We start from the raw sequence: 9,743 nt of genomic DNA, 5'->3' as shown, positions 1-9,743 counted from the left end.
GATTAGGAGGGTGATGTCATGACTACCGTTGATATTTCTTCGTCCTGGAGCAAAGCGAGACTCTGGGAGCATTTTGTTGGTTCGCGATTCATGCATTACAGTCACGTTTCACTTTATGCCACGCAGTGGGCATTGTGTTTTACTCTGAGGTGGAAATAATATTATCCACAGAAATGTGCGTCCCAGTAATAAGAGGAAGCTCACTTGCGTTGATCATCAGTGACAGAATAATAACCGCACGTGTATCAGCTAAATCAGCTGTAGAACCCTTCGGCGTCACTGAGAAGAAAAGTGCTATTTCATGGTACCTTTTATATCTACCATTACTTGCTTGAATTTGTCTCGTTAATACCCCTTTTCTCTCTGCTTCCAGGCAAGACTGCCAACGACGTGAGCCAAATTCCTCAGGAAAACTCGTCTGTGCGTGAGTGCCCCTGCGTGGTCGCCTACGATGCGGACGACACCTCGAGCGGAATGAGGCTCTCCACAGCGGAGGCGTCACTGTAACCTACAGGCGTGGAAACCCAGATTCCGGAACGTTCGGAAGTCTGGTGAGAAGGAACTTAATTTTAAAAGGTGCTCAGCTGCTTGATATTTTAGCCTCATGAATTGTGTTTCTAACTTCATTTCACTTTATTTCCAAACGTTAAGCAAACTGGTGAGAAGGAACTGAATTCTAACAGGCACTCAGCTGCGTGATATTTCGCTTCCTGAATTTTGTTTGTAACTTCGCTTTACTTTATTTGCGAATGTTGGGAAAACTGGTGAGACGAAACTGAACTGTGATACACTCAGCTGCTTGATACTTCAGCCTCCTGAATTGTGCTTGTAAGTTCATTTCAGTTCAGTTTATTTACTTAAACATCTCCATCTGGAGGTACTTGATAAGAGGTGTGGTTAGGGATGTGTTATAATCATCATTATCAGCGGATTATACTTACTGCAGAGCGAAGGCCTTTAGCATATTACTCCAACTAATTCGGTCCTGTGCTAGCTACATCCATTGACCCCTGCAAACTTCTTAACCTGATCTGCTGACCTAATTTTATGCCTCTCCCTGTTACGCTTTCCTTCTCTTGGAATCCAATTTGTTACCCTTCGCGACCATCAGGTATCCTCTCTTTGCACTACATGCCCTGCACATGCCCATTTTTTCTTGGTTTCCACTGTAATATCATTAACTCGAGTCGTTTCTCATTTCTCTGACCAGCTATGGATGCTTCCTAACTATTAGGGTTACACCTAACATTTTTCGTTCCATAGCTCTCTGCGTTGTCCTCAGCTTAAGTAGAACCCTTTTCTTTAGCCTCCGCGTTTCAACTCCATAGCTGAGTATAGTTAATATGTAATTGTTATTCACTTTCCTTTTTTTAGAAATAGCGGTAAGCTGCTAGTCATAATCTGCGAGTACTTGTCAAATGCAATCCATCCTAATCTTACTCTCCTAGTTAATTTCCTTTTGTGGTCCGGATCGGCGGTTACTACCTGTCCTAAGTGTCCTAACCGCCGCCTTGTTCAGTTTCTCCGCAGCCGCTCATGACTGTGCCGGTGGTTTGTTAGAGTATATACATAGAAGGTTGCTGCCAATTGCTACATTGCTACACCAGGGTGGCCAAATTCAGTTTGGTGACGGAGTGCGTACCCGAAGGTGTTCACCGGCATCAGGTCTCACCTGAAAACTGTCTATGCAATTCCATCAATACGCGGATTTTTTTTAATCTGGTGGAGAATTGCGCACCACCATGATTCGAACCTTGATCCTCTTGCACGCGGGGCTGATGTTCTACCTCCACGCCACCACTGCTGCATGCGTATAAGAAAAATAAATACAAGAGCAGGTCGCTGCCCTTGAAAATGAATTTTTATGGCTTCGAGTAATGAAGATGGCCATGTGATGGCAGTTACTTCATGGGGAAGTTTATTCAAGTCCACAGTTGCTAGGGGAAAAAATATCCTTAAAAAGTTACCCCGCCGGGGTGGCGAAGTGGTTACGGCGCTCTACTACTGTTCCCAAGGACGCGGGATCGAATCCCGACCTCGGCGGCCACTTTTCTATGGAGGCCAAAAAGCAAGGCGCCCGTGTGCTGCGCGAAGTCAGTGCACGTTAACGAACCCCAGGTGATCGAAATTTCCAGAGTCCTCCACTACGCCGTCTCTCATAGCCTGAGTCACTTTGGGACGTTAAACCCCACAAAACAAACCAAAGATCCTGAAAAAGTTTCTGTGCGCGCAACAGGCCGAATTACGTGAAACGAGCGCTCAGCGCAATGAGATATGTGAGTGTGATGCGCAATGTAAAGTGCCTGGCTGAGTGAGCTGTGAATAATTTAGTGCAGCAAACAAAGGCTGGCAATGCGGCGGCAAGTAAGAGGCTTTCAAGGATGGAATTTTCTTTTAGAGATGAAACCCCGATGGAATATGTGTATGCATGATGAAAGAAACGGGTGGCACGAATTTTAATTGATTCGAGCGCATTTGTTTGGTATATCTGAGATCCGGGTTCCAGATGGAACTGACGTACTCAAGAGAGAAGAGTCTTACAGCATAGCTTGCTTCTCTATGAAGAGAGTTTCATTTACCTGAATAGAATATAATTAACGCATGGTAACAAGAACATGATATATAATTAAATAAAGTGGTACTAGAAATATATTTGCCTACCGAATAATCTGGTCGGCCTGATAACCAAACTCACAAGAGGTAGAAAATTGTCGTTAAAGCTTATTTATAAAGATATCCGCGCCCAAAATGAGTTAACTCGTGGTCCAGTAGTTTATACATTACTGCATTCATTTGCAAAACCTGCAAAAGCGTTCCACATGCGCCGTTATTGCTACAAAAGCGCTCAATGCACATATTAGATAAAGAGGAAAGACAATGCTTCTTAGGGCTATGTGCAGCTCGCTATGCGAGTCCGTGCTCTTTTGTTCCTCTTGTAATCACGGCTGAATAATTGCTTCAGCCGAGAAAGCAGAAACTAAAAGGCAATGTCCGGGCGCAGATATTAATCGTACGCTCCAATTCCATCCCCGCATATCTCGCTAAATCCGCGCATTATCACAGCCACTGCTCTGGCCTTAGACTATGCGATAGGAAACACGAGCAGTACCGACATTTAATTAAATCATTTGCTGCTCCCACGCGCCGCAGACCGATTTGCGGAGCAGGTGCCGCAGGGTTCGTATTGATCACGAATGCGTTGGACGCCGCGCCGCGAGCATTCGCTTTCTCGCGAAAGACTAGTGGAACGCGAAGCCAGTGCCACCAGCAGATGGCTGACGATGCGCCGTGCCTCTTTTTGATGCACGGTCAGGAAGCGTCTTGGTGGCTGGCAGACCGAATGCAATTTCGTCGCCTGACAGCCCACAGCGTCCCTCAATGCGCATGCCGAGCAAGACGCATCTTGACATTTTCCCTGCTTGCATATGCCTCTCCGCCCTGTATTCATTACGCCGCGGGCACATGTTTATTCAAATTTGTTGTCTTATGCGAGACTAGTGTAATATTTCTGGAATCTTAAAAAAGCATCTTGGAGCTCCCAAACTGTGCAACTCATATCTTTTCATTCTAAAAACAAAAGTAGGAATGAATGAACGAGTCGATTTCAATAACTGGTCTGTTTTATAAGTGCGGCAACAAAGGTAGAATTCTGAATTTTACGCTGTAGTGGGCAGAGTATTTGTAGAACAACGAAAAAAATAAGGATCATTCACTGTACTGAAGCTTTGTGAGGCTGGAGGATACGGGTGGTTGATTTAGTACTTCCGCAAAGCATCCCTTTTCGTCTATTTCCGGTATACTTTTTCATGTTACTTTGTTTATATGACTGTTTTTATTTCTGAATAGGAAACAATTGCTAGATAATACGACAAAACACGATACTGCAACACCTGCCCTATCTTATTTATTTCTGAACATGCGCCTACGTCTCTTTTGTGCTGCGAAATTTTTTTACGAGCCCGAGATAAATCGCCCCATCGTCTCCCGAATGTGCACTTATGACGGTTTCTTTATCAGATTTCATTTAGTTTTTGAAAGTGAAAGTTATAGTTTATTAGCTTGAACATATTTACAAAGTGCATTAAGATACAGACGAGGGTCCCATAGTCACAAGACTGCACTGAGACCCTCGATAGATCACTACAACAAAATAAATAATAACAGCAAAGTTAGCGAAAGGTTATAATATACAAAACATGGCAAATCAGTATTTTTACACAAAAACAAAGGCACTAACACAAGGTTTAGACATAAAAATGATAAAACATCAGCAATTAAACAAATATTCCTTCACATTATTCCTAAATGTGCGGGCAAGGACATACATGTCTCCAGGGTTAAAGGCAATGAGTTCCAGAATGAAATGGCTGCAAACGATGTCATTTTTCCATAATTAGTACGAACTTTCGGGAGTAGGAAATTGTTATTCGCTGCAAATCTTGTAGAGTTATAGTTCGAAAGCAGAAACGGATTAACAAACTGGAAATGCAAGCCGCCACTCAATAGTTTAAAGAACGCGATTACAAAATTTGCTAGAATTATTTGCTATAATTGCTAGATTTATTGCCATCATATTCAAGTATTAGAAGTCAGAAGTAGAAAAGCAATTGGTTTGAAAGTAATGAGAAAAACAAACTAGAATAAAACTGTTACATCTGTAATATCAATGAAAAAAAAAAAGATTGCAAGTAAACACGAAAAACAAAGCGTCTAGGGAATTGATTAACCATTGTTCGAATTCCCTTACTCACCATGCAGAAGGTTTGTTCTATGCACACCTAGAGAAGTCCTTTAAAATGCGGTTTGGAAGCTTATAAATTTGGTTCTAATTTGACAATTTTTCATACTTTTCAGATGTTAGCATATTTACCAAGCAGAAGGAAAGAATTGTGATCCTACTTTTGTGAATTGTCTCGGAAACACCAAAAGCGCCGCATTGGATCCTTCGGGCAAGCTGTAAAGGACAGAAAGGAAATTTCAGGGCGTCATAAAAAAAAATGGAATGGTAAGACATTTTAGATGTTTCATCATACTTTCCTCCCTTTTTTTTTTTTTGTTGGTTTTGAAAATCAAGCGCCGAAGAAAAGTTCAGTGCTTCTATAGGCAACCTGCAATAAAGTTTGCTGTGTCGATCGCCGCTCCGTAACGCATGTCCTAGCGAGAAGAGCAAACACTTCTGAGGCGTCTTTTTAGGGCGTTTTCACGCCACCTGCACGGGCTTGAAGGGATCAGATTGCACGCTCTGTTGAAGCTTTGTACGGAATGTGTCAGATAACTGCGCTACATTTAGAGCGCCCGGGCAAGGATGTTAGCTGTCACAAGCATATCTATACTGCTGCTGGATGTGCTCGGTCGTTTGCCACCGAACCAAGCGGCTAACAGCAGCATGTTTGAGTCACGCTGCGGAACAATTGCAGCACCACCTATGCAGTGCAGGTTTCCTACACCGAACACACCTGAAAATTTGTCATAATGCTTGATACTTAAGTGGCAATACACTACTCTAATAGCCTCTAAAAACGGGTAAGCGATCAGAGCATTCCAGTCGGTTGACTCCGTTTCGATCCTAGTCACGGCGCTTGCCCTTTGATGGAGACGAAACGCAAGATCCCTATATGCTGTGCCATGTCAGTGCATGGTAAATACCCTTAGGTAGTTGCTATTATACAGAGCCCTCCACTACGCAGTTCTGGCTCATAGCTTCATTGCTTTGGGACTTGAACCTCATGAAAGCAAACGAAATCAAAATATCGCTAATATCCTGCACTTAAAAGAAGCAGAAAATTCGCGCAGAAAGCCAAAACCCCTGAAGAAAGCAAAAAGCCTTTTTCAAATCTATTGGACAAATTGCCTAAAAACTTGCTTTTTTTTTCTTTCCTTCTTTTCCCACATGACAGACCTGGCCATCCCCCGAGACATCTCAAGTTCTCTGAAGAAGAATGTGCTTTTCTGGACCATTCTGAAATTGTAATATTTTAAAAAGGTTCCAGTCCACGACAAGAGTGCGGTTCGAGGGAAGGCTGACGATAGACACATTTCCGTTGGAACTGCCAGATTTTCAGCACGTATGTCGTGCTCTCAAGAACGAAGGTAAGCGCACCACAAAAGCTGTAAGTGGTGCGCCTAGGGCTCAAAAGTTTCTTAGGACCTAGAAGTGCTTGCTTCCACATTTTGGTACGATCGAAATACCATTATGGCTTGTTTTAAAAATTGCACATTTGAGTGCTTTCCCCAAATGGCTACTTGTCAGCCACCCGTTAAAAGTGCCTCCGAATGATACATTGCGTGCACTCTCACGTTCTTGCTACATCCAAAACACAGAGAAATTGCGGTAGAATTCTCTATTCACTTATCCCTTAAACTTCTTAAGATTTTATATGTACTTTAAATGCGTTACTGTTCTTCACGTCAATCGGAAGGGGACCGATTTTGTTGCGAGGCTGAAATGCTTGTCATTTAGACAAGCTTAAGATTTGCTGCTATACTCTCTTTCACGAGTGTGCGAATGGTGGCTAGCAGGTTAGTGAATATCACCGCATGATTGTGCTGGCTATTTCATTGCAGGTCCATGATGTGCAAATGCTGTCATGTTTCGTGAGTCCTGACCTGTGTGTTTCATTTAGTGTGTGCCCGTTCACAACGTGTGCCTGGTCTCTCCTCAAGTGCTGGCTGTGCCCACAGACACGAATGCTTGTCTATTAAGCGGTCTCTTCGACCTGTGCTGATAAGTTCGAGCTAGGTTCGAACAATGAGTGTCAAAACTCAGCAACAGTCACTATATTTTTTTCTAGTCGTTCCTCGAGCGAAAAAAAAAAAAAAACTGCACCACAGGACCGTGGTGCGAAAGTGCTACGAAATACCTCGTTGTCTTTGCTGTGCCACTATTAGCACGTTTCAAGCGCAAGGCAAATGTGGATTGAATCGCGTAACAAGCCTGTTGCAGTGACGCCGATTTGAGGCGAATGATTTCGCTAGCGGAAGAAATGTTTTCAGCTGCTCTTACTGAAACTACTGGGGGAAATTGGAAGAAAGAAAAAACAGCTTCTTCCATGCAATGAATATCCAGAGTAGAGCGAAGGGAAGAATATGTCTACACAATGTCAAAGAAAGACGAAGAAGGGTTGAGTTGAAGGAGCCTCAGTTCACGGACGCACATGATAAAGCGATGTCATTCTATACATATCAGTTATGGTGTTTTTGGCCTCTATTACTTGAGAACGCATCAGGAATTATTTGTCGAGGCAATTTGGTTACCTTGGCAAAAAAAAAAAAAAGGATATCAAGTTGAATTACGTAACTGCTGCTGACAAATCATATCAATATGAGATGCCCGCTAATCGCAGCCTGTGTGTACAAGTGCTGAGGCATGCTTCGAAAAACTTGGTAAATAAATGTTTTTGTAGCCCGTGCGTAAGTGTCCACTTTCTTTTGAAGCATAAGCTCCCAAAAGAAACCATGTAAATTATTTCTTTTTTGACAATGACGGTCATATTACTGCGCAGTGAAGGCACCGCAAGTATGAAATTCACAATACCCATGAGGAGCCACGCTTTAATCTCCCACTTTCCATACATCTAAAGTGCAATCAAGAACTCCAACGGGATGCAGTAACGAGCATCAAAACCTCTAATTAAAGCATGGTGCACATTATTTGAAGGATTGCTTTAAGCATTCCGCTGGCGCAAAAATAAAACAACTCATTCAGGAATGCAACCATCCACTTGCAGCCTTTTATATCGTTACGTGGCGGTAACCCGAAGAACGAGGCTTCATGATGGATGGTAATGACCTGCTTTCTAGAGCACACGACGTTACGAATAAGTTGACGCGGCGGCTGAAGCGAGAAAAAAGTGTTGACTTATTCCGTCATGGGGAAGGGGAGCAAATTAGGCCTAGCCCACGAAGTGCAGAGACACCGGCTGCCAATAGCCGATGACTGAGGTCCACACGCCCACCCAAACGATGGGGCGGGAGTGATATAGTTTCCACTGTACAGGTAGTCAGTGGAGTCTAAACTGAGGTAGGAAATTTTAGGGGAACGGGGCGTAGCATGTTAGTCTGGGCTGAAGACGGGCCTTTGTAAAGCGAGGACATTGGGCCTGATCTCGCAGACTAAGGCAGCACTTGTCGGCACGGTCCACCGACGCTGTACTAAAGGACCCAGCGGATGACAAGCGACGAAGTTCCCCGACCGGAACAATGCTGATAACCAGCGCCATCACGGGAGGATATATGGCGGCATGCATTTGAATCAGAGCTCATGAGAGAGGTTCTAGATAATGTCATCTTCAGAGTCTACACTACACAGGAAGGACGGTTTACCAATATTTAGTAATAAAATCAAAATATGATTGAAAGGCTGCGGGCTCAGTGCGAGCTCTCGGCCCGAGCCTATTTGGTCCGCTTATATGTCTTCCCAGACGGTAGCAACAGTTCACAATAGAGTGCGCCCTATCAGGCATATTTCTATTCTGTCAGCTGTAGAAAGTTCTTGAACAGAAAAGCCGCAGCACTCCCGAAATGTCATGTATGCTTATGACTATGAGTGACCAGTCAACTTCGCAGACTACAGCACCAATTTCTGGCTTTATTCTGCGGTACATGGGAAGGAGTTTTAAGCGACGATTCTCTCTGCAAATCATATATCAGAATGTAATTAAATGATAACGAATGCCACAAGGGCAAATAGTTATTTTTGATCATAGTTGTTTGTTTCAGTTTAAAAAAGAAAGGCGAGAACAGCTTGACCGGCCCAAACAGTAATGGTAATCAAAAACTGTTCAGAATTCAACTTGCAAAGCAACACACCAGAGAGCCAGAGAGAAAAATAGCAGTGATATGCGTGGTGAAAATACTGGAATATTAATACACGAATAAAATTTGTTTAATGAATATGAGGATTTGATGTCTTCTTACTCGTTAAAAAGCAGTGCTGTGATTTTTGTTGTTATTTTTCCTTGGTCCACGGTGCCGCAAGTAGAATTCTTTTTATCTATCGCATGGAACGCAATCACACTGATATACTGATAGTTTAAAAGAATAGAATCCTGCGATACTGACACGCATTTTCATGATAATGCAACGAACCAGAAGACAACGATGCAAGCAGTGGTGCGGGGCGGAGTGCTCTGATTAGGCTTCCTGACCACTAAATCATGCATATGTCATTCAGTATCATCATGTGCTCTGTCATTTTGCCTGCCAGTGTACGTAACTACTTGAGTAGTGCGGGCGCCCCTCATTCCTCTTCATCATGTCCCTTAATCGCTCACCTAGTCATCAATCATGGGTTCCTGGACGTTATCACCCCGCTCACTCCGACTTGATCTGGGCAGCCATTCCCCTTCGCCAGGCTGACCACAAGACACGACATCTAGAGAAAGACATGCTGTAACCCGATTCTTTTTAATTCATGACAACAAAATAACCGCATGACGACAAGACACGAGCCGTAACCCTTGCCTAACCCGCCCAGCACATCCATGAGTTTTAGCTACCAATCTTGGCGACAGCGTGTCCTATAGCTTTGGGGGCAAGTTAGATTAAATCATATCAATCAACGTGGTGGGAAGTATTTCTCCTTCTTCTATAGCCTTTACTGACCATCCATCTTTGTTTGGGTAATGTATCTTGAAGACCGCTCGGTGCCCCCGGGTCGTGCTACGAACAGGGAGTCTGGAACGAAGTGGGCAGTGGCACAGGACGGAGCGCTCACGCAAGGTCCGTTGGCCATTAAGCCATAT

The 9,743-nt window shown here is 43.6% G+C and overlaps 1 long non-coding RNA gene across 1 annotated transcript; it reads left to right on the top strand.

Annotated features, from left to right (window-relative positions):
• Positions 1-385: 385 nt before the first annotated feature.
• LOC146190815 (uncharacterized) lies at positions 386-7,401 on the top strand. The gene is made up of 3 exons (XR_014706583.1): positions 386-551; positions 4,855-5,005; positions 5,898-7,401. It is a non-coding gene; the product is annotated as an uncharacterized LOC146190815 (long non-coding RNA).
• Positions 7,402-9,743: the final 2,342 nt, after the last annotated feature.

Source organism: Amblyomma maculatum, chromosome 4 (genome assembly GCF_055883805.1).
Source record: "Amblyomma maculatum isolate TAMU_Amacu chromosome 4, ASM5588380v1, whole genome shotgun sequence".
NCBI classification, from domain to species: Eukaryota; Metazoa; Arthropoda; class Arachnida; order Ixodida; family Ixodidae; genus Amblyomma; species Amblyomma maculatum.
The sequence above is the reverse complement of the archived record's forward strand: the minus strand, read 5'-3'. Positions and strand labels throughout refer to the sequence as shown.